Source organism: Amblyomma americanum, chromosome 3, assembly GCF_052857255.1.
Source record: "Amblyomma americanum isolate KBUSLIRL-KWMA chromosome 3, ASM5285725v1, whole genome shotgun sequence".
NCBI lineage: Eukaryota > Metazoa > Arthropoda > Arachnida > Ixodida > Ixodidae > Amblyomma > Amblyomma americanum.
In genome coordinates this window covers 219,641,509-219,666,720 of record NC_135499.1, presented here as the reverse complement: position 1 = coordinate 219,666,720, position 25,212 = coordinate 219,641,509, and the positions used below count along the sequence as shown (strand labels likewise).

Genomic DNA, 25,212 nt, shown 5'->3' with positions numbered 1-25,212 from the left:
TCATTTAAAGTTTACAAGTTACATTTTATGTCGCTTGTATCGTGTCGTGAACAAGCTTAAAGCAACGCCAAGGTACGGGACGTTCGATTGCCTTCTCGCGTCCAACAGACGTTCGGAGTTAAATGCCCGAGGACGCCACTATTTTTGTGTCGTGGCGGCTGACATAAGTTATGTTCACCTTATAACTTATGTCTATTATGAATGAAACGAAGAAACGAGCTGATTTTTCGTGCAATCAGCTGATTTACAATTGAACGCCAGAATGCGAAATTAGCTTCGGCAGTCGCCACTGCATGTAACTAAGTGGTCTCATTCCTACCAACAGAAACTGAAAGTACACAATGTACTGAATATGAAAAGGCTATCACTCCGTCCAAAAGCGTAATCAGTAGTCTGCATTACTTTACTAAATCGATTTTAGCGATTACAAGATTTCGGAGGATACTCAATCATGGTCAGGAAATCTCAAGTGCACAACCGTCGCAATGCTTAATGTGTAAAAAAGCACCACGAAGTGATGGCCAGTTTGCCGCGTTTAATCACTTTTTGGCCGCATCCACTGAGGTACGAAACGGGCATGCCACAAATGCCACCTCCGTTGCAGGGAGCACAGACCTTCCAGCGCAGATGATAGAAATCGCAATGAGGGCAGCGGGAACAGCATTTCAAGCAGCCCAATGGTCAGGCAAGACGCTGCGCAGCCCATGCTGCCACTCTGACAACCGGTGACGTTGACGTGTTACGTGTCGACGGCGTGACACCATAAGTCAACAAGGAACTCTCTTCATGCACTCTGTTGGACCAGCGAAGCTCACGGTTTGTCAAGGAGAGACTGTCAAAACGCCTTGCACGGATGTGTCACGGTTTTGATGTGTTAGGCGAAAACGCGTCCGGGCTCTGCTTTCTTCGTGACGGCGCAACAGATCACGAGATTGACGAGTGTGGTGTGGGCGCATTGATTCATCTGCTGTTGACACACAACATGCTTTTCTGCGTCTGCTTCTTCACCGTGCTGTCTTGTCTTTGCACTATCTGTTTTTAATTTTGTTTTTCTTCGGGACAAAATTTCGCCTGCCTGGCATATTACCCCTTGGACAAGACGCCGCATTTTGACGCATCTTCGACATCCGGTCCACGCTGTCGAAGGGGAAAGTGTTTATATACCGTGCCGCTACGAAGGCGTTTTTTTTTTTTACGCTCGTTCTCTCTTCCTTGTTTCCTTTCTATTTTCCGTTTGAAAGCAGTTACTGTTGAGACAAGACTGACGACTAACAAAGCGAGAAAATCTTGGAACACGCGTCTTCATCCAGCAAGCTTTCTCGCATTCGGTGTGGAAACGTGGGCTTCGTTGAAAGTGCGAAAGATGACCACATAAATTACTCTATCCATCGAAACAGTCCTGCTAATGGAAAGGGCTCTTCCAGATTAAATACGCATTCGCTCGTTTCCATTTTTCTCGATGTAATTGCCAGCAAGAAACCGCTCAGTGGTTACGTTGCAACAGGCGCGCTGCGGTAATTTCGCAGGCAAACGCCGTTTCTGGTCATTAAATGCCTCGACAACCTGCGAGGAGAGCCGTGCCCGTGCAACTAGCCGGGTGTTGCTTCTTTGGCTTCGCAATTTCGTGAGTCGCGAGGACGGTTGCGACTATATCGAAAGCATTTTATTACCTTGAACAAGTACCTCAGACTAAAGTTTTCCTGTGTTTGGCTTCGCCTGTGCCTTTGTCCTCTTTGTTCGAGATTGCTGAAAAACTCGTAAAACTGGTTATAGAGCGCTGTTTTCTTTACGAGGTCCCAACAAGGCGAAAGAGTAACGCTGAAATAAACGCGTGGTACACTCCCCATTAAAATACTCTTGATAATGAGCGGTGAGGCCATTATGCAGCGCACTAGTTTCGTCGCTCTTCTGGGCGCTAGCAGCGATTATCTTCGCTTGGTTTTATCGCCATATATGCGCGAAATTTTCCTTTCTGGCTCAGAATTTCCTCCCTTCAGTTTCCACTGCAGTTTTGCGCGTGATGTGGTGGTGGTGGTAGTGGTTTTTTTTATTAAAATAATAGTAAAAAGGAAGGAAAATATTTTTGCTAGCCCCGGCATCTGCCATCGATACTGAAGCACCTGAGCTGGGGCAGCGGAAATAAAGGATAGCAGGCAGAATGGAGAAATTAAATGAAAGAGATGAGAGGACAGGAAGAGAGGATAGGGGAAGAAGTAATATATACAAACGTGATGTGACCGTCAAACAATTTTTTAAGAAGCAGGTTACGGGCAGAAGCGGAATCGGGAGTCAAATCTTCATCAGTAATGAAGAATAGGTCACCTGTTTCCTCTGTGAATTCCGAGCATATTACTTACAATGGGCTACACGCCTCTCAACAAATGAGGATATTAACATTAATAGTTATAATGTTACCTATTTAATATTCATTGACCAGATTAACGAGTAGGCTATAGCGCGCAGGTCTTAGCTATATCCTGATGCGCTGAATTGCTGGCAATGCTGCGCCGAAAAAAAAAAGCGCTCTTATAACTCAAGAAGACAATTTTTATAAAATTCTGAACACCTTAGAGGAAACACCCGATATACACTATAAGGAACATACCACAGGGTAATGCGGTTTTACTTAAACCTTGCATGCGTTGTCTAAAGCAGTGCCACGTAAGGTTTCAGTTTTGTGTCGACACTATACTTAGCATTCGTGCACCTTGCAGAAGGTTTATCTGGCTTTGCAAAAAGCAACCGGCCAAAAATGTCACCAGCGGCTGTGAAATGTAAGCGCGTTCCTTATTAGCTACGCCGTATACGCACTAAGGCTGTCACAGTGTCGCTTTATAATACCTTTCCATCGGCTTAGACAGCCCCCATTTTAACCCGACATTTGGTTATGTGGAACGGCACGTGGCCTTAGGAAAAATTTTGATTGCGTGCACTCAGTCGAACTGCGGCGCCGTATGTTTTTTACCTTGTGACTTGTGTGGGAAGTTCACCATTGGCGTAACTGCAAGAGGCTGTTTCCCATAAACGGTCTCCGACATTCGACAGCTTGCAGTTTTATTCGTCTTTCTATTATTCTATATCCCGTCGGCTGATGCTACGCTGTGTTCGTCCTTGTCTTCCTTCTTCTTTTCTTTTGCTGTGTGCCGTTGCGTTGAAAAACTATGAGCTTGAATCAAGGATACCAATTAGCCCAAGAACTAACTCTACTGACGCTACGCAGCGAAGCATATTAAGCCTATAGATATAGTTAAGCCGTCTGTCTGGTCGACCTTTATGCGATATTCTGTCTTCTGCCGGCTCCTTTTGAACGATGCCTGTGACAAATGTTGTTTACGACTGCTTCAGTTTTTGCATGAGTGCTCGGACATTTTAAACCTGATGTGCAGCTTAAACAGCTGCTGGCTGTGCGCAGGTTTGCCGCTGGGTTCTTTCATTCCTTGCTTCCACTACACTATAGGCAGAAGGGAGTAAAAAGGGGAGTAAGCTGTCCTTTAGCCCACTATCTTTTATAAATGGCCGACAGCGCTACAGGACAGCGTACTTGCTTTTTACACCCACACAGGCGTATACGCGTTTAGAACGTACCAGTAATAGGCTTAAGCAGTTGATGCAGGCACGCTGGCTTAGCGCTCTAAATCAGGGCAGTAGTGCTCGGGCACTTAATTCTGAATAGCGAACAGTAGCCGACGAAGTGGCAGCACTTGCGTAACGAGTGAGCCGACCGCACGGACGTAAGCCTAGCGCTGTTGCGATCGCAGGAGCATGCCCTAGTGATGCGTACGACTGTAACGAGCTTACACCGACTGACGCATAAAATCAGACAGAAATGCGCAGCGCGCAAGTACAGAGTAGCTGTGCAGCGTAACAGCAGAGGGTGCTGCGTGCTGAAAGTGCGCAAACAAGGCAGGCCATTCGGACTGCCTAATGCCCCTAAATTACAATGACTCGTGCGCTGAAACGCATTTACAGCGGACGAGCACCAAGCTTGCGCAAGTAGGCTCGTTTTTTTTTTTAAGCACCCTGCTCCGCTGCGAGCGCCTGCTGGGCGAAAGAACGGGACAGGTGCAGTACGAGCGGGAATGGCAACATACACTTTCCTGCCAGCACAAAAGCATGGGACGGAAGGGTACTATAAGGGGGACCAAATATTTTTGGAGAGTAGCGTAAATTAAAGAAAAAGGATGAAAAATTTGACAGCGCCCGGAAATGTGTGCCCGCATACTCCGAGTAAGGCTGGAAGGTGTAGGAAATGCCAAAGGTAAGAAGATGTGGCAGAAAATGTCATTCTCGATCGTGATCATTTACTCGGTTACTTCGATGTGGCAGTCGGCGTGAGTGACGTTTCCGTCTTTTTACCAAGTTTTCGCACTGATCAAGATATAATCCTGAGGACGGAAGTGCCAGAAAAAAAAAGTCTTTGTAGTGTCAGAAATCTTAGAAATGAAAGGCTCGAAAACTGTTAATTACCGGGTGCATGCTGTCGCGGTTGTGTTGCAAGAGCAGCGAGACACACACAAAGCAACAAAAATTAAGAAGCACATACCGATGGATTCGCGCAGCAAGTACGATTAAGGCTGAGATTAAAACCGTGGAAACTCTTTCGATGATTTCAGATCAAGGCTTTCTTACTTTCGTTGCCTTTCGTTTCATGCCTTTGAGTCACTTGGCATTGTCTACGCGCGGTCAAGCAGCGAGAGTTCTTTTCCGACGGAAACCACACATGTGGCACTGACGCATTGCTCGGAGCGGAGTTTAGTACTGCCAAAAGTGCCTGAATCTTTTCTCTCGTGTTTTGTCCGGTCTGATCGAGTCGCGATGCACCGAAAAAGATGTTCGAATTCACCTGTCTGCAGCGAGGGAAAACAGTTGACAGCGACTGTGAACTACAGGTTCAGCAGCTCCATCACACAATGATATCTTCTACCAAAATTGCACCGGGGCTACATCCCTGGAGAAAGGGCAACTGCTTGTGTTTACATTACGGAGTATAGTCGAGACATCCTGGTCAGTTTATCTAACTGAAGATCAGTACAAAGCCATGCGCTTCCGCAGCCACAAATGGGAATTCGTCGAGAGGTGATCACCCACTTCCTGACCCAATGACCTCGATACGAAACTGAATGACTCAGTTGTGACAGTCTTCGGCCACCCTCGAAATCTCCCTTATCGCTCCATAGCCGCTTGAGCCCGTATTACGGTGTGCATGGTCGGAGCGACGCTTTTGCTTGCCCTTATAAAGCCTTGGTGGCCTCGATAAATCTGTCACCATTACCGATTATCGCATCGGAAGCCGGCGACGGAATAACCGCCGCCTTTAAGAAGAACTGAGCGCTCTTGTGGTACTGGGATGCGGCGGCAACCCGAACGCAGCGTGCATAATGAGCATTATAGATCGAATTCACTGGGCATTGTCGGCGCTGCGCGCATCAGATAACAATGCGTCACGGGTCACGGGACACCCTTTCTGCGCGGCCTTTGCGAGCGCTCTTCCCGAAGATTTCGCTTCCTCTTTACGCGACGGCTTTGTGCTCGGATTGCGAGCCTTTCGCGCGCGGCGCATTAATTAGAAGTGGTGGTGTCCCACGCTGCGGGCGCATTAGCATGAGCGCTCTCTTGCGGCCAGCCGCACGTCCCGAAAGATGAGGAAAGAGCGCCATCACATTTTTTTTTTCCCGCTTCAATCCTTTTGAAGCCAATGCCGTTTTACTCCACCTTTTTCAATTCATTTCATCCTGACCTGAAGAACTCGGTCGCCCGAGAAAGTATAGATTTAACTTTTTAACTCTCCAACCTTCCCGTTTCTTGACTCTTTGTCGGTCTAATTTGTCTTGTTTCTGACCTATTCCACTTTTCTTGCGCTTCTGACCGTTGCGCAGTGGCAGTCGCCTTCCCGGGCACATTCTTGTTTTATGCGTTATAGACGGCTGTCATCAATAGCGCAATGCACCACGAAGGGACGTCCGGAGTTTAATACGTAAGAAAAGAAGAAAGACACGTCGGGAAACGAAGCGCGCTTTTTGAGGACTATCCCCGCAACGTCGGAGAAGTGGCTGCGCGCCGCTGGCTTACTTTTGCTCGGGATTCTTTTTTCTGTTCCATTTTTATTCTTTTTATTCTTTACCGAATGGCTGCAGCGTCGTAGGCCGGAAACAAGATATGGGCGAGTAAGCGCGGGAACGGCGATGGCCGATTTTTAACGCGCAGTGCGTCTTGTTAGCGTTGTTTTCGGCTCGATTTCTTTGCTGTATATGCGAAGCCCTTGTTTACTTTACTTAGCTCCTATTTCTCCTTCTCCGTCATTTTTCCTCAAATCTTTGCCCCAGGGGAGAAGTACTTTCTGCTGGTTAACCTCCTTGCCTTTCCTCCTCCTCCTCCCCCCTCCCCCCCCCTCTCTGTCTCATTTATTTTCCCCCTGCTGGGTGAGCTCAGCCGCCGACAACAATGTGGCGAGCTTCACAGCGGATGACGACGGCCGGAGCAACTAAACTTGGCAGGCACTTGTGGTGCTGTTTATTTTCAGCGACCTGCAAAGTGCTTTTCTCTGGACAGCATCTGTGTTGAAATGGGGCTGTGTAGTTGACTCGTAGATACGGCGCGTCTATCTTACTGTCTCTTTGCCAAACTTTGAAGTTGTAGGATCGTTATAGCGGTGCGGTGAATTTGCGCTGCGTAGTTTACGGTCTCGCTGCGAAGCCTGATATCTTTGCTTTTAATTTGACCACTTTCCACATCTCTGGAGGAGGCGAGGTCAGAGAACTGTAAGAACGACGTTTTTTTATGTATAGTATACACAACCTCCCACTGAATCTTTCTCTTTTACGTCCATAGATGTCTCTTTTTCGTCTCGCTTTTAGCTCTGGCTGTGTTAGAGCAGCTGGTCATATCGCAGAATTAAAAAAAAAAACGGCTACAGATCTTCTGTGGGATTGGAGTGCAACGTATTTACTGGTGCAGCGTTTGAAGCGGAAAAAAATCTGTGCTCTTCTGTGATAACGTACTTACATTTGCAAGTCCGCTGTATTTCGTGATTTTTGTTTTCTTTTCGCCTTTTAGTTTTAACTTCTTCATTATGTTGCGTCACCCTCAATTATCTCCTGGCTGCTCTTACTTCTTCGTTGCTCGAAACTCCATGAAAAGAGCCAGTGTGTGCGTGCGAAGTCGGACTCGGTGACCCGTGGCGAAGACTTTTCACGGGGAGACCAGTCGAACCGGAGCGTTCGAGGAGCGTTCAAAGCAAAGCCCCGCGCGCCCACTTACATATCCCATTAAACGCCCCGGTGCTGCCCAATCGGCCGTGCGCATAATTTTCAAGCAAACGGGCCCAAGGAACGGGCAGGAAATTGTGCGAAAGCAGGTGGAAAACGACCGAGAATGAAAATTAAGCTCGCGCACGCATGAGAACGCTCAGACATAAAACCAACGCACACACATATACGCAGAGAAATGTTTCTCTTCCATTTCATACGCCTTTTCCTTTTTCTTTTTTTCATCGCGCTTCTGCAAATTTCGAAAGCGGGAGTCAAGTGAGCGCGAGCTGCAAGAGCGCCGGAACCGCGGAAAAAGCAAATGCCGGTACAACGAGAGAGGCCCGCGCGGAAGCTGCGGCACATTGAAAAGAGAGCGTCGTGCGAAAATGAATGAGAATTGTAAGAGCGCCGAATAGGGAGGGCGAAGGGAAGAAAAACAAACGGGGGAAAAACAGAGCAAAAACAGCCGACACTCGGAATTCGGCGGGCAGGAAGAAAAAGAGGCCTTGTAAGAAGGGCGCCAGGACAAAGAAGTGGTCGTACACGAAACAATGGGATCGACGCATAAGCTTGGCCGAGGCGTCCCGTAGAGAAATGGGAGGGAGCAGCATGCGGTGGATTGGAGTAGTAGTAATAGAAAATACGAGGGGATTCAATTTCCTAGCAACGAGATGAAGAAATGTTCGCGTATAGTAATATGAATGCCGGAATTCTTTCCTGAAAGCCCACTAGTAAAAACCTTTATAAATCTACACGGTGCAGGCACCTCGAAGACGAAACGAGCAGGACCTCCTGTAAGCCTAGGGGGGTCTAAGGGCATTCATTTTGTAATATTCACAAGCCCACGAATAAAATAGTTGCAGAAAAGAGACTAGGGAGCGGCCAGTCAATTGACCTAAATGTGTAATTAAATGATAATTAGCTTTTATCTGAACGTATGGTACGCTGCAGGCTACGACGGAAAAGCAATTATCTAAGTTAAAAAATAAAATTAAAAAACAATCTCCTTGCTTCTTTCTCCGGTGCATTCGAAAAGCCGCTAAGAGAAGTGCAAAGAGCAGCGCGAACCTGAACGGGGCTTGCAGAAGTTTACAAATGTGGAGATGGTACTGGAAGGAAATGAAGAATGTAAGAAGTAGTAAATATAATGGCTGACATGAGAAGAAAACAGTTATTAATACCATTTTCAATGGCGATGATGGCAGCGCTCGAGAGAGAAGCACTTGTCGGTTACGGGCACCTTCATCTGTCTTGCAAATGCAGACGAGAAATCACGGCGCGTAGCTGCCTGTTTCACTAATTTTCGCGGTTTGAAAAAGAGGAGAGAAGGCGTGGCCGTATGCCAAGCAGGACACAAGTGTCGCAAGTAAAAGCGTGTCTTAGAAAACAACGGGGCTGACAGCGGAACTGGCGTACGGGGTTTTATTCTGCCGTTCTGTTTAGCGCTCTTCAGAAGCTAGGAGTCCAGGAGTTTAGCAAGTCGGCGATAGGCATAAGGAACTTCATCTGGCGATAATTCTTTTTTTTTTTCAAGTGACATGTGATGAAAGCTGGAGGTTGAGAGGGAGCATGCATGATATATACTCCCCGCAGTCTCGGGGCACCGCGAGGAATAAGCTTTCTCCCCTCACATTGTTCTCATCTACTGGCAAGGGTGAAGGGACCTACCTCCGTGCTCTGGACAAACCTCCTACCTGTTGTGCAGCCTGACGTATTTGTCCTTTTCTGATGATTAATCCCGGTCGTGATCTGCACCTTAAGTAGACAAAACCATGCTGCAGTTTGAGCCAGCGGCAGGCACTCTTTCCCTGACGTTTCCGCGATGAATTTCGTTTTTGCCGAGGCATTAAATTCGATCCTCGCGTATCAAACAGTTGAGAGACTGCTGACTGCATTCTTTATGGAGTAACAGTGTTAGCTATACTCTGCCTTTTTTTCTGAATCAAATGACCTTCACGTACCACACAGTCTCCTCTGGAGGTAAATGCATGCTTGTTTATAAGCAGGGTTGTCTGATTCATTTATTCCCTCAGGCCAGAGCGCTCTCTATCGTAGCGCTTCATAATTATGCCTGACAATCTCTTACAGAAAATTGATCTTTGATACCTTCAAACGTGGGACCTAATGCGATAAACACTATGGGAGATCGCTCAATCAGTGCAGAACTGTATCGCTATTTCTTTTTCTTATTATTTTAATCGTCGCAGTCGCTCGGCTGCAACAAAAATCTGCTGTTCAAAACGATTATAACAGAGTTTCCTGTTCCTCGCGTGCGCCAGCGATGTCAAATCCCGGCTCTGGCGGCCGAGTTTCGATGGAGGCGAAATGCGAAGACACGCGTGCACTGAGATTTAAGTGCCGTTTGTAGAAGCCCCCTTTACAAAAATTTCTTTAGACAGTCGATAGACTGTCCATAGACTTCTGTCTACGAAGTCTATAAATTCTCTAAAAACAGACCCTACAGAGGAGTCTATAGGCAATACAAATCCCATAGACAGTCTATAGGCAATCTATAGATTTATGGCCATACACTTTTAATGACTTTGTCTGTAGGCAGTCTATAGACTACGAATAGAGAAAAATAAATGTCTGTAGGAAAGAAGTCTAGAAACTGTCTGCAGACCATTTTCTAAGGGCCAGGTAGGCGAAATTAACCAAGGGTCCTTCGCAACACGCTTTTTTACTTGTAGCTCGTTTTATTGGCGATAAACAAAATTAATTAATAGTCATCAACGTTGTCGTTTTTCTTTTTTTTTCAAGCAGTAATTATAGATAAAACCAAAATAAAGGTAAGTCTCCTGCGCAGCGATCGGCTGCCCGCCGCATTCGTTTACTGCAGTGCAAACGAGATGCCCACTATTCTCCGCTCCCCGTGGTCGCATTATTTGACAACGGAATGTTGTAAACCGCGGAATCATGAACAGTATAGACGTCGAGCAGCGATGGAAAAACGGCGAGCCCGGCCGCCGCAGTTGTTTTTTTGTTTTTTTGTTTTGCCGTCCGCCCGATTCGTTTTCTTCCCACTGTCCTCTTGGTTGTGTCGCTTCTCTCCTGGTGTTGCACTTCGATTTTACCTTTGGACAATTTCTGGGGAAGCGCGAAATACAAGACTGAGGCAATTTCTTGCGGGCTCTTTTCTTCGAGGATCAGCGGCTTTTATAGTCCTCGGCGAAAGTCTGTTTCCTCAGCGCAGAGAATGAAATTTGCGAGGACTCCGCGGAAAGTATACGGATTGCCCCGAGCTCTTTTCAGGCGTCGTTTTTGCTTACAAATGGGCTGCGTGTAAGCGCGTAGCCCACATTTCTTTTGAGGAGCGTCGTCATTTCGCGCGACAAATATGTATTCGCGGATTCATCTCACACAGGGCAGCTTTCGAGGGAGCCGCTGATATTGCGATGACGACCAGAGGACGCCACTACGAAGCACTAAGTTGAAGACGACATACTTTTACAGTGGAATGAGCGGGAAGCGTACCTCAGCATTCTGCTAGCTTTACAGCCGGCTTTACCCTGCGAACTCGCGCGTGCCCATTGTGAATTTTTTTTTTGCTGATTGATTTTCACGGCACAGTCGGATCCCCTTCAAGAACTCGGTGTGCACGCTCTGGGAAATGTAAATTCGCGTGCAATGAGTAGCGGTTCGAATAGAAGCAACGCTGGAATACTGTCCTGAGAAAAAAAAAACTATGTTTACGGGACTTTCGGTGCCGCATGTAATAACAAGGTTGTGTCGTGCATTTTTTTTTTCGGCTAGTAATTCGCAATGCATGTCGTCGCCGCATATATTTGAAAGATCCTTCGCTTGTTTTGCATTTATAGCTTTTCTCATTTTCAATCTCCTCTCAGTCTCCCAATGAAAATTGTTTAAAGAGAAAGATTTTTATGGTCGAGCGTGATGAGTGTCAACAGTGTACTGTACTGTTGCTTGCATCGTTGCTCAAGAATAGAGTTCAGCGTCAACTGCATGACCTATAGTGCCGCCGCTAGCAGATCCCTGCTTTGCATGAATATTTGTTTTTTTAGCAACTCTCACACAACCAGTGAATATTCGCACAAATTTTCGATTCGTACTGGATTCAGTTCTTTCGCAATTAGATTCGTTTCCAATTCGGCTGCGAAGCTAGACTATTCGTATTCGATTCAGTTTCGGACAAGTACTGTTCGAACACCCCAAGTTCTGAGCATTTGCACCCTTCCCATTGTCCAGACAATAATAACAATAATTGGGTTTTTGGGGAAAGGAAATGGCGCAGTATCTGTCTCATATATCTTTGGACACCTTAACCGCGCCGTACGGGATAAAGGAGGGAGTGAAAGAAGAAAGGAAGAATAGGTGCCGTAGTGGAGGGCTCCGGAATAATTTAGACCACCTAGGGATCTTTAACGTGCACTGACATCGCACAGCACACGGGCGCCTTAGCGTTTTTCCTCCATAAAAACGCAGCAGACAAAGTTTACACATTCACGAGGGGAAAATATATTGGCGAAAGAACCCCAGGTGGTCGAAATTTCCGGAGCCCTTCACTACGGCGTCCCTCATAGCCTGAGCCACTTTGGAACGTTAAGCCCCCATAAACCAAGCCAAACCGAAAATAACGAGGGTCATATTAATGGGGCCCAACTGTACATCTAAGCGCCTGAGATCGGGGTTTTGCGTCACGTCTGGTACTAGGCTCAGATAGCCGTAAAACCAAGTCTGCCCCGCCCAAGGCCTTAGTGTAAGGAAATAAATAGAAAAACAAAGAAAACCTAACGGCGCTAAAGAGAGGATAATGCTCTCCGCGGCAGTTTACCATATGCGCGGCAGCGAATGCAGTGTGCCGCAATGTGTTGCAAAGTACTGTAGCTAAATTTAGTGTAATCTAGTGTAGCGCGCAAACGCACACACGCTCGCTCACTCGCACGCACGCATGCACGCGCGCACACAAACGCATGCACACGCACGCACACACGCACACACACAAACCCCAGCTTCTCCGATGTTTCACGGGATATTCCAGAGTAGTTGGAAGGCTTGTGCCATTTACGGGTTGCTGGGCACAGCGCAAAACAGCAGTCCCAGGATTGGCGAAAAATTCAAATGGGGGTTTATCTAAACCATGTGCCAACAAGTTGGAAATAACTTCCAAACACAGACAAAGGAAAGAGATCAAGAGAGAAGATGCGACGGCACGGCTCCGTAAGAGACACCTATGGACATGAAAGCTGAAAACGCGAAGCCAGCCCACTGCTTGGTTGCCTCCGCGTCGCGACGAGTCAAGGTGCCAGCTGCAAGCGGCGCGTACTGCAGATCAAGGCTGCATGCAGTGTACACAGCGCCCACTGCGTCGACGTTCGTGACGGTCGGAGCAGATCGCACGGTTCTCCCGTTTCGCTCGTTGCATCCGTTCTCTCCGAAAAGAACCCGAGGCATCTCTCTCGCAGCCGCCTCATCTGGGCGACGCCTAGCGCCGGGACTCGGCAGTGCGACCATGCGCGGTGCGCTTTTTGATCGCACTGTGCTGCAAGTTTGGCTGCGGGCACACGCGAACAAGCGACAGCCAGTGCGCGACTTCTGGTTCAACGTAACGGTTTTCCGTAAAGATCACGCAGCTTTTGGTAACGCTTACCTTAACTGCCGCTTTATTTGAGGCTTTCTAGTCGGCCTGAGTGCATTCAACTCCTCCGAACCCGGGCCTAACAACGTTGTCACCATTTCGCGCACTTCCCAGACACCCTTAGAGCGTGTGGGGTAGCGGTCTCGGTCACAAAGGAGATGCCCTCGACTCAGCGTGGCAAGCTCAGCCGGAGACCAGCTACCAAGTGACAAGGGGGTTGGTCGTTTGGTGCCCAGCTTTCGCCGGTCGCAAGCCAGAGAATGGGTCGGAGCCAAAAATTCACAAAACAAAACAAAGTTCATACAGCTAAGAGGCGATACAAAGGATTTCACAATCACTTGTACGAGCAGATACGAAGGAATTTACAAATACAATGCACTCGTGCAAAGTAACAATCAAGAGAGATTACAATTCAGCAAAATCTTTGCACCTAAAGTGCACTAACAGAGAGAGAGAGAGACAAATAAACAAAACACAATTTGTTCACCGGGCACTGCGACAGTCCGACGACCTGAGGAGCACGACGGGGCCGATCCGCAGGCTGACGCACGTTGCCTCGCTGGTCCTTGGCTGGTCGAGTGGTGTTCTCCCGGGAGTCGAGCGGGCGCGCTTCTCGGAAGCTTAAACGGCCGCTCGGGCTAACAGACAGCGGTTGCAGCCCCTCATTTATAGGCGCAGACCGCGTCTGTTTGTTCTTCGCGCCAAGGCAGGCGCGCACATACACGCAGCTTCAACTGCACAAACTCCTCCTTCTCGCGTCGGGCGCGCGACCCCATTGGTCGAGCGCCGAAATCACCGTCCAGAAAAATCTAGGTCATTCTCGGCACGCTGAGTCAGCGGCACAGGAGCGAAGGGGAGGGGGTATCACTTTGGCGCGGACAAGGTTACCCCCATTTCCGTCGACAACGAGCAAAAACTCCGACATTCGAGAGAAGTCGACGCTGCGCGCGGCCATGCCTCCCTCGGCGCCGCGCCGGCGAGCTGAGTGGAAAGTTACGCAACCCCCGGGGTTCCTTCCCCCCTGTTTTTTGTTTTATTTTACCGCGCGCGGGCGCGATTGCTTACGCGCAGTGCCGGGTTTTTCGAAGATGCGCCCAATTTTGTGACAAACGTAAATGGCGAATGTTACCCCGCCGTGGGCTTTTTTCTACCCTGGAAGTTAAAGCGGAAGGCGGCGGGGAAAATTCCCATTCACATAGTACCGTGCTCAAAAAGAGCATAAGACGCACCACATACAATCAGCAACAGTCTTTGTGTTCGCAACAATCGAAGCACGTCAAAGAATATTTTATGCCAGCATGCACACTGTCGCAGTAACAATTAAAAAAAAAATGATGCGTGTACAGAGAAACGCCCGCGGGAGTCACCCCTGCCGACGTCGCCGTTACGAAGAAAAACAACGGAGTGAGCAACAGCACGAGAACAGTTGCACCGCGTAGTTGGCACCAATTAAGTTTAAGCCTGTAAAAACGTGCGCGTAGAATGCCGAGCATGACTTCGGGACGGTTGCACTGTTCTCGCAACTCCCGGGGGGGGGGGGGGGGGGGCGCAGGGTTCGCCGAGCACGCCCGGTCCAGCGTTTATGAATCCTCAGAGGAATCGTCCGACTTGCTAATCAGATTTCAAGTCAAACGACTCCCCTTCTGCTTGACAAGCTTCGTGGCTGCTCCATCGTACTTGCAACGGCTCGCTACTCGACTCTTCAGACGCCTGTTTGGCTTGAGATGCGCGCGAGCAGTCCGCGACCAGTGTAAGAGAGAAGTAGCTCGCGCGTCGTAAAAGCCCAAGAGCGTCGTTTCGCGGGACACGCGTCAACAGCGCCACCTAACTGACTCGGGCGGATCAATAAGCGCTGCACAGAACACGGGCGTTTCACCAACTGCGGAGACTGCGAGCTCACTCGCGTTCATAAACAGCTGCTCCCCTCCTTGCCCAGTGCATTCGCGGCCGAGAAGGGCATGAAATATGCGCCAGGCTCTTACGGCTACGCGCACTTCGCGATGCGCCGCGGGACGACAGCACGCGGCGTCGCAAGAGGGCGAGTTTTCTGCGCTTCCGGTGTTCGTGGCGCTTTTGAGTAAACTTCACAACGCCATCCAGAATATCCTGAGCAAGAAGCGTCGGTCTTTCAACAAGTGCGAGTCACACAAGTGGCCGCGAGGATGCGGTGAGTAAGCAAGATGAGGATAGACTGAAATATAAACATAAGGATTCGCGAAAGGGAAGTGTGGCTATTAGACTTCCTGACAAGGTGACAACTGCCACAGCCCAGATCCACATAGGAAGCTTACGACCGCTGCCACATGGTGATATCTCTCTACTACGATATCTGTATACATGAAGTAATTCGCAGAACCTAGGAAATCGCAGTCACGTTGCGTCTCGCGTCAGGGTCACTCCACGCGAAAGGAGACGCGACAAATTCCTGACATTTTAAATATGGCTGAAAAAACTCATATCAGTAAAGACAAGTCCCATGAAGCGTAGAGGCCTTCCTTTGAAGAAAATGTGATTTTTTTTCTCTAGACATCGCGCTCCAAAGTAAGAAATCGCCTTAAGCTGGGCATTTTTAGAAAATTATTATTCCAGAACCGTTCCTTGCCGGAAAACTTTTTCTCGGCACGTAGTCAGGTATTGAGATGCCCTGTCGTGCCATCAAAGTTAACGTGTGGATGACGCAATTTTGGTTCAAAATAGAAGCGCTTAGCAGGAGAAAAGTTACGAGGTTTCAGCATTTTTGATAGCAAATTTTGAGTTTAAATTATGAGATAGAAGTTTTTTGCAGTGTTGTCTGAAACCTTGTTATAGCACTGTTTGTGTTAAAGTTGAAAACTTTCCTTGTGTCGTTCTTTAATTTAATTAAAAGTATCTCGATTTATGCTCAAAGCATCTTCCATGTTCGGGTAAAACACAGCCTTTGGTTTCGGTTTAACTCATAGCATTAAAAGCTGCCATCATCTTCGAACATATTGTGTTAACACAGCCCAAATGGAGAAAGTTGAATGCGCCGCGTACCCACTGCACAGAGCTCAACCATTTCGATTAGAATCCAGACGCACAAATCTTCACCACCCATACTATGGTCCCACACTGCTTCGTGGAGGAAGCCTCGACCACACATCTTGCTTGTTGCTGGTCGTACTGAGCGTTACCATACATTCATCCCGATAAAGCACGTGACCACTCTACACTAGCGGCACTGAATTCCAAATATTTCAACGCGGACGAAAAAAAGAATTTTCGACAGGGGAGCCCTCATCGCACAAATTCAGCACGCGCCTGACAATCGTGCTTCGGGAGTAAATACTACGAACTCATTTCCTCCGATGCCCAAGTGCCACTCCGATGTGTACGCCGGAGATTATATATCCTTCTGGACGTCTTTTCATCATACAGCAGGCTGCCAGCAATCTTGGGAGCCGGCGTCCATTCCCTGTGCTCCACAACAGGGTGCTTCAGCCAGCGACAGAACCGGTTGGAAGTTCCCAAACTCTTCTTTTTTTCCCCCTCGAAGCCGCAGCGCTCTCGTCCCTTTTACTCCTTCTCGCACTCGGGTCCTCTTGGGGGATTCCGACAAGACGAACCTAACGGATCCGCATTGAAAGCACCCGCGGACCGGGGGCGCTAGCCCGGCGCACGAGTGCCCCTCTCTCTCCGGGCTGCTGCCACCAGCACCCGCGCCTCGTAAAGGCCTTTCGAGTCTAATTAAACCGCGGTGCTCCTTGGTTTCCGTCTTCTTCGCGTCGGGCTCGCACTTCGCTCGCCCTGTTTGATTTTGTTCGTGTCCCGTATTGCATTTCGAAATAAGAGTGGCACTCGACTCGTGTAAAGCACAGTTATAGAACGAGCACTAGGTGCACACTTAAAGAGCGCAGAAGCGGAAGAAGCTGAAGCTAAACTGCAGAAGGCAAGTGCTTCTAATGCCGCATGGACCTGTCGGGCAGCAGCGCACCTGGGCCGTATCGGGGCGCAATCAATATGTCGTCGCCGTCGTCTGAGCGTCCTTCGCGAAGCGCAAACGCAGGTAAATATTTGCGGACAGCTGCGCCCTGCGTGGTGCACCGTCTGCATTTTGTGAGTCCGTCCGACACCCCTGTTTTGGGAAATGTGCATGGCAAGACTGAGTGCATTCTTTGAGAGCGCGCTGTGTCGTTCCAGCGCACGCTTGCCTATATGAAAAGGCCTAGTTCGCAACAGGTTGTTCTTTTGCGCAGTTCAATGTATATGCCGCACCGGCCACACGGGTAACAGGGAAATAGAGGCTGCGTGCTTTTGACCATCACTGTCGGCTTCCATTTGCAACAATAAACAACAAAACCGTGTTCTGACTTCTTCGTTAGCATTTCGGTACGAGGATTGTCCTCGCCATACGCTACACCCTCGTACTGTGTAGATGTAAGGAAGCAAGCAGGCGTCCACTTTTCTATTTAACACTGAAAACCAGGCGACTCTTCTCTCACAATCTGCCTGCGAGATGCGTCCTTTACATTCGCGGCTGTCGTCAATCCCAGCGCGAACTTGGTCTAGCTGGATCACGTGAGCCGTAAATTGGGAGTAGAGCTAACGGGAGGGTTTGCGCTGGGGTCTGCGTAGCTCGGTGTGTGTGTGCGTGTGTGTGTGTGTGTGTGTGTGTGTGTGTGTGTGTGTGTGTGTGTGTGTGTGTGTGTGTGTGTGTGTGTGTGTGTGTGTGTGTGTGTGTGTGTGTGTGTGTGTGTGTGTGTGTGTGTGTGTGTGTGTGTGTGTGCGTGTGTGTGTGTGTGTGCGCGTGCGTGTGCGTGTGTGTGTGTGTGTGTGTGTGTGCGCGTGCGCGTGCGTGTGTGTGTGTGCGTGTGTGTGTGTGTGTGTGTGTGTGTGTGTGTGTGTGTGTGTGTGTGTGTGTGTGTGTGTGTGTGTGTGTGTGTGTGTGTGTGTGTGTGTGTGTGTGTGTGTGTGTGTGTGTGTGTCGCGGACTAGAAGCGTTTATGACTCCAACACTCATGAAAAAGATAAGAATTCCCCGTCGCGTGTAAAAAAGAAAAATCGTTATGAATTAAGGCGGTGCCTTCAGAAAAACATGTAGATGTGCAGGAAAGTGAGCGCACAGAAGCCTACCATAGATTGCTACCAAAATGTCCGAATACTAAAGCTTCAAAAAGACAAGCTAACGAGAGTAACAAGCTGCATAATGTCGTGCTGTCTTCGCATTAAATGCATAAAAACGACGTAACGTAACCACGCGAAAGCAAATTGAAACTCGAGTAACGGAGCTGTGACCCCACACTTCTATGTTTATTACGCGAGGGCTGGTGCTTTCACTAGGAGTAAACTCGTCAGCACATGAGACCTCTGAGAAGGTCGCAAAGTAGCGCAAATCTCGTAACGGCGTAGAATTCGATACCCGCCGCGGTGGCTCAGTGGTTAGAGCGCTCGACTACTGATCCGGAGTTCCCGGGTTCGAACCCGACCGCGGCGGCTGCGTTTTTATGGAGGAAAAACGCTAAGGCACCCGTGTGCTGTGCGATGTCAGTGCACGTTAAAGATCCCCAGGTGGTCGAAATTATTCCGGAGCCCTCCACTACGGCACCTCATTCTTCCTTTCTTTCACTCCCTCCTTTATCCCTTCCCTTACGGCGCGGTTCAGGTGTCCAACGATATATGAGACAGATACTGCGCAATTTCCTTTTCCCCAAAACCAATTATTATTATTATTATTATTATTATTATTATTATTATTATTATTATTATTATTATTATTATTATTATTATTATTATTATTATTATTATTATTATTATTATTATTATTATTATTATATAATTCGATCCTGAATAGGCGACTCATACAGCTCATGCAGACTGAAACATCGGTTATGCACAAAAGATCCGCGCTCTGTTAAGAACTTCCAATACGCGGGCCTATACAAGACTCAATATAGCATTTCCTGCTCGCGGTTATTTGTTTGGCTGGAGTTCCTTTCGGCAGACATTTCTTCTGTGCCTCCTAGCTACATTTTGGTCATGGTCGATTGTCTCCGCTTTCCGTCTTATTTCCTTCTTTCGCCCTTTGGCCAAGCTCGCGTCGATGGACTTGCACCGTCCTCCGCTCATTTCCTGCGCTCGCCCGCTACGCTGCCGCCAGATTCAGTCTTTATTGTATCCGTGTCTCGTCTACCGTTAATCTTCTATGCTGCTGCTCCTACCGCCCACATAGGATGCCGCGCGGCTCTATCACGTGCCCCTGCTGAGAGTTTGATCTCTCCGTCGGCTTCGGCAGCGACCGCTTTCAGTCGCGTGGCGCTGGTCGCATGCGAGGTCTGGTTGAGTCGCTCGATTTTGAACAGTGGCTCCGATCTCGAGTTGAAAAGAATGTATTTCGATACGTAACAAATTAAAGATGCCACCATTCATTTAGAGGTCTAGACCGAGGCCAAGGTCTGGCTTCAATTTCGTTGCCTAACTACGACAAGTTTGCGGCGTGCCATATTCACGCCGCAAGCTTCTTTTCTTGTTTTTATCAGGCATAATAAGGGCCTACTACAGGGCAACTCGCGGCTACTTCACTGAGTTAATAAAGCAACGAGCTACTGCATAATGAAGGATGATTATAATAAAAAATTATGCGCTATGTAAGCTCGTTTCCACATATAGGTTTCCGTCACACTTTATAGATAACTATAGCGAACTTAGGGGATGCTCGTCACGACTACGACGCTTCAGCAGTGCCGCTTGCACGAAAGCGCTCAAACTGTGTTCAATGCCAATTTGTTTTTCCAAATAAAATAAAAAGAGGAGGAGCCACTTTATTGCTAAAATGAAGGTCGGCTCTAGTATCGGTAAGTTTCAACACCGAAAACTTCGAATAAAGAAATTGATTTTATTAAACGTTACCGAAACCAGTGACGCCCTGCATAATGAACTAACCTGAGTTACGCACGTACCTCGGTCAGGGGTTTACTCTGAGAGTCGGCGTCAAGTCTGGACTACTCGCGGCTTCGCATCGGGCAGCGAACCGGCGACGATGACGACTACAGTGATACAAATGCGTCCTTCTATGTCGGTATAGACTTCAACCAAGCGGGACAAGCGTCGCTAAATCTCTGCCGCATGTGCAGCGGCACGCAACAGGCGATCGATAGTTGCACCGGGAAGAAGACGGGCCCTTCGCATTATGCAGTGTCGTGCGGGAGAAACAATGCCGCACAGAGGAGGATGGGGACTACACGATTCCCGTCTGGATATGGCTGCGGCGGCAGAGACCGCGCCTTCAATTCCGCGCTCCCGCTGATTATGGCGGTGGCTGCGGCTTCCTATTACGGCGGGGCTTATCCCGGGGCCGCGCCATTCGTGCCAGGCGCGCCTGCTGTCCCCGACGCGCGCTTTGTCTTGTGCCGCGCACTCCGCCGGTACCTGTCCTGCGCGGCAAACTTTGGCCAGCAGTGCGCGCTTAGGTGTAGCAGTCACTGGAGCGGCGCTTGCGGAGAAACATGATTCTTGAACACAGCTAGGCTTCAGGCGCAGTTCTGGCCGCACTTCTAGCATTTTCAGCTCAGCTACGGCTCAGGTTAGGTCGAAGCACGGGAACCTAGTCTGCATCTCAAGCGTGTCTGCCCAATTAGCGACGTAAGTCAAACCATATCATTGACCAGCTTACCTAGCCATGAATACTACTCAGATACTCATCGGGTGTTTGCTCCAATCTTGGTCGCTGGCTCACAAGATTGAGTGTCCAAGCGCCAAACAAGACTTGGTGTGAGAAACTCAGGTACAGCGGGAATGCGCAGAGCCACACAATCAATGCAATCCGCGTTTCGGTTAACTCAGCTGATTCTGTGGTACTGCGAATTTTTTTCTTTGAGAAGACAGCGCGGCGACGAGCATTTTAGGCCTGGAAACAGTGCCGCAAAACTTTAGCTGTCGTGTGCATGTTATGTGCGCCCCACCAACGCACGACCGAGGTAAACAGCGATGAGCGCGAAAAGCAAAAAAAAATATTGATTTCATATTTTTTTGTTGTTGTAGAAGGGATTAGTGTCCTGCACTGAATCACTCGTTGAAAGCAATTAGAGGAGGGGAATGGCGCGTAGGCAGCCAAATGTACAACGTAGGGCGAGAAACGGAGCGAAGATAGCCCGCAATGATTACGTCATGCACATGATTACACGCACTCATGGTCATGCGAAGCGATGCTACATTTAAAGGGGCAGTTTGCACGCCTCAAACTGCTATACGACGATGAGTCAATCCAACACTATCCAGGTTGTCCGTTGTCCGCAGTTAAGTCCCACAAATTCATTCAGTCACAGTAAATTTTTCCTGAGTTGTATCTATAGGGTTCGCTATGTGTCCTGCGACTGTTCATTAGCCCTGAAGAGAGTGACATGTGACACTCGCGTGCTTTTTCATTCAGCATCGACTAAACTGCTTTCCTAGTCGTACCGAGGTTGCGAGTCAAATGAAATGGAATCTTTATTCCAACATCAAGGATGCTAACGACCATGGACCAAACGCCTTTCAGTGGGCTCGAAAAGGTACGCGATCCTTTATTACACGGTAGCAAGTTAGCAAGCAATATATTGTTTGTTGGGATACAAGGGCCGAACTGTGGTACAGAAATACGAGCAGTGATGAATGCTCTTATAAAGCAAACAACAGAGTGAATTTGGATGAAGACAAAAAGCAAAATATTATATAAATTATAAATATATAAAAATATTATATATTATAGAAAGAAACAGCACTGCATAATACTCTGGTTTGCAAGATTGTAGAAGGTAGCATGTCTATATAAAATATAAGCGGATATGCCTCTTCAATTGGATACAAGGTGCAACGATACAAATTCAAAGTAGATACATCAAAGTAAAGAAAAAAATATGAGCCTACTACATATATTTGTTTTTGGTATAAAGATGGGATATGACGCACCGTTTGAAGTCCATAATTTCTGCGTGGTAGGGGAATTCCCCACGTTTCTAAATATCGGGTTGTCCGAGTTAAATTTTAAGTTAGCTGAACTACATAATGCATTGTTTTTTTTTCTGCACAGTGATCAAGGCTCCGTAACGCGGCAGCTTTGTAAATGTCCGTAAGAGGAAGCAGCTTCAGTAGTAAAAAAACGTTTCTGTATAGACTGAAATGGCAGACTCGTGATCGCGTGAATTGCTTCCTTTTGTAAAATAAGAAGATTATCAATAATTTAAGGGTTTATAATCTGAACATTGCAGGGTATTAAAGACATCGATGGTTGCATTTCATTCCAAGCTATCGCATCAGAGGTTGATACTGAATGTTGTCATGTATTGCAAGGTGATGCAGAGTCAACCGTACTACGTCACCGCCGACGTATCATTTGTGTGAGGAATATGTTGGCATGTAGTATTGACTTCCTTTTCAAAACTGAATGCAAATAACGCACAACTGCGCGCAGTCCCTAGCTTGCGCTGCCAGTGCGGTGCCTAAATGATCGCCCACAAGAAATCACAATCGCCTGTTGATACTGAGTTCGACCAACGGCGGTGCATACTATTGGTCAAATGTTTACGAGAATCTCCCAAGTTGGAGTAAATTTGTAACAAGAGAGCAAATTACACACTGACATTCACCCGAGCGCAGCCATACAGGTACAAAGGAAAGCTACACAGCTTCCACAGAAGCTTCCTAGTTAAAGAAAAATTCGTCCTGGTCCTGGGTTCGAACCTGAAACGACCGCTGCACTGGGGCAGTCGCTCTACCAACTGAGCTAACCGGACGGCTTGCATATGGCAGGGCGAGAGCGAATTGACCGTATACTATTCAGTCTGAAGCGGGAAAAGAATTAAACCGAGCAGAGGCTGTTTGATGTCGCCGCTTCTCCGAAGTGGCTCCACCCACAGGCACAAAATGGGTCGTCCGTGGCGGCTTTGGGGTATTTTACGTAATGCCAAATGTGTGCCTGTAATAGGCTCACAATTCTAGACAACCGTCAGGAGCCGATTCGCATTTGCCTTGACGCACGCTGACACTACGCATTAGAGAAGCCGCGACGTCCCCCGTCCCGACTGCATTGCTGGCGGTTTGGCCGTCGGGGAAGCCTTCTGCCGTCACTGCATTCCTTCCCTCCAGTGGCGGCGGACGTCGATGGCGCGCGTAATTAGCGCAAATTAGCGTTGACGGGTGCCGAAGTCGGATGGGGGACAAGCTGCTCTGCGACAGCTTTGACGTTTGGCCCTCGCGCGGGCTCCCTTTTTCAACTCTGTAACACTTGTGAGGGAACTTGCTTCCCATTTTGTCAGTTGCTTTTGTGTCTTGTCGTAACGAGATGAAGACAGCTATAGGCTGCCGCAAGGACAGTTCAGGGCGGCGCCGATGTTCGTTCGTGCAGCTGCCATTTTTTTTCCGAGAGATTGGTTGCGAGCATCACCGCGTGGTGCTCAGGCTACGTCGATCTCAGGCACTAATTTGATTGCTGATGGTAACTATTATGAGCTTCTCGTATCTCTTTTAGTCTCGGGTCCTTGTATCGATTTTAATGAGTCTCGGCCAGCTGTTTGGGGCGAGGTTTGCCGCCTTTGTTTCTTCGCGCTATTCGTCAAACGCGTCACTCGTGTTATGCGGCCGCACAACACTACCGTTGCGGATTAGTCGAGTACCTCAATGCTCCGTCGTTCCATCCGCATCGCATTCCAGATTCTGGAGACACTTCCCAGCTCTCGAATCACCCGAATTCATCAATCGTCTACTGGGAACACGGACGCTCAGAACGACCATGGAACGCGCAGAACACGGAACTCTATAACGCGTTAGTTAACCACACGGCCCTCCCTCAACTGCCTGTGTTCGAGTCCTGCTTGGTGGCAACTTTTTTTTTTCTTTTTCTTCAGCGCACTTTGGACGGAAATTCGCCTTTCTCCTTCGGTTTAGGTGTCGAATCCGGCGTGAACTTCGCTGATCGGTTTCGCGACAATGTTCGACTCACGACTGCCAAAAATAGAAACTAAAAGCAGTAGATCCCTGGTTCACCTGCTGGCCAAACGGTAGGCACGTAGGTATTCAGACGGGCCCGGGAAGAGGACGCTCTCGATAAAGCACCCTGAATGCTAATGGACTCAGCTAGGCTTCTCCCACCAGGGCGTTGTACAGGTACCTCTCCTAGAGCGGGTGGCCGCTCTGCAGCTATCGCTGTCGCGTCTCCCTCCTCCCACAGATGAGGGCGAAAGTGGGGACGTTTCTGCCTCTCTCCTCCTTTCGCCATCCGCATCTCCGCGCGAGCGACTGGTCCTGCTCCAGCGAGGCAGTTATCTGGACGACTCGTGCCCAGCCGCGGAGCAGCGAGGTGCGCGCCCCGATAAGCGAACGACAACGCCGAAGCTGTAGCGCTGAAGAGCTCTCGACTGTGCGGGCCTCCATGTATGTACGTGTATGCACGCCTGCGCTGTGTGTGTACCTTGTACGTTGATTACGCCGATTGCTTGTTCCAACGAGTGCAAGGTTACAGCCGGTGTGTATGCACAGTGCGCGAGCATATGTATATGCACCCTCGCTCTGCCGACCGGCAGACCGTAGGCTGTCCCTTACTCCACTACTCGCCTAAACAACTGCAAGTGCTCCTAACGGTTACACGAGACACGTACGTTGCGTTTGGTTACGATTGCGTCACTTTTATGCATGGCTCTGGACGATGAATCACGGCGCTAGACTGGCCAATACGACATCGGTAGATCACTTCTCTTCTTTAAAAAAAAGTATTGCAGATGGATGGCAGCCAAAGTGTATACGGTTGACTTTGCCTGCTGCATGACGGGTACTGTGCTTACCTCTAGGCGTTTGAAGCCATATCAGCTTCCTCATGAATTCATGGACGCATACAGTGCCTGCATGGTGCCTTAACAAGCGCCAATTGCTGCTGTGCTTGCTCCTTCCTGCACGGCGTGCCACCCATCAGCATAGCTGTCCCTATCCAGAGCATAGCCAAAGCTAAACTATGCGCTATGCAGATATGAAAGGCACAATACACGCGAGATCGAAGGAAAGTCAATGATGCCACCTTCTTACTAGTGGCTCTAAGCCGGAATTCATTGAGATTCGATCGGATGCGGATGCTCACTCATGGAAGAGCCTGCAAAACGCTCATAACCTCACCTATCAGCCGCCTATGTCGCTCTTAATTTTCGTATTAAAAATATTTTGTTGAGATGTTGGCGCCATCTGTCGCTTTTCTCAAGACTTCTCTCCAACGTTCCAACAAGCTGGTTCTTAGCTTTTGATACAGATTCAATACTTTTTATTTATGTAGCTGCGAGAGCGGTGTGGTCTCGTTCGTATTTCGTGCAACGAGCGCAGTCATCGTTGACCTGCCGCTGTATTTAACTTGCGCATCTGTACCACGCGCGAAAGGTGACGCCAATTCCGAAAAAC

The 25,212-nt window shown here is 48.5% G+C and overlaps 1 protein-coding gene and 1 non-coding gene across 3 annotated transcripts in view; both read left to right on the top strand.

Moving 5' to 3' along the window:
• LOC144126124 (high affinity cAMP-specific and IBMX-insensitive 3',5'-cyclic phosphodiesterase 8B-like) overlaps positions 1-25,212 on the top strand; it is a 239,330-nt gene that overhangs the window by 149,309 nt on the left and 64,809 nt on the right. The window lies entirely within an intron of this gene.
• Positions 18,223-18,294, top strand: TRNAS-ACU (transfer RNA serine (anticodon ACU)). Its single transcript has one exon. It is a non-coding gene; the product is annotated as a tRNA-Ser (tRNA).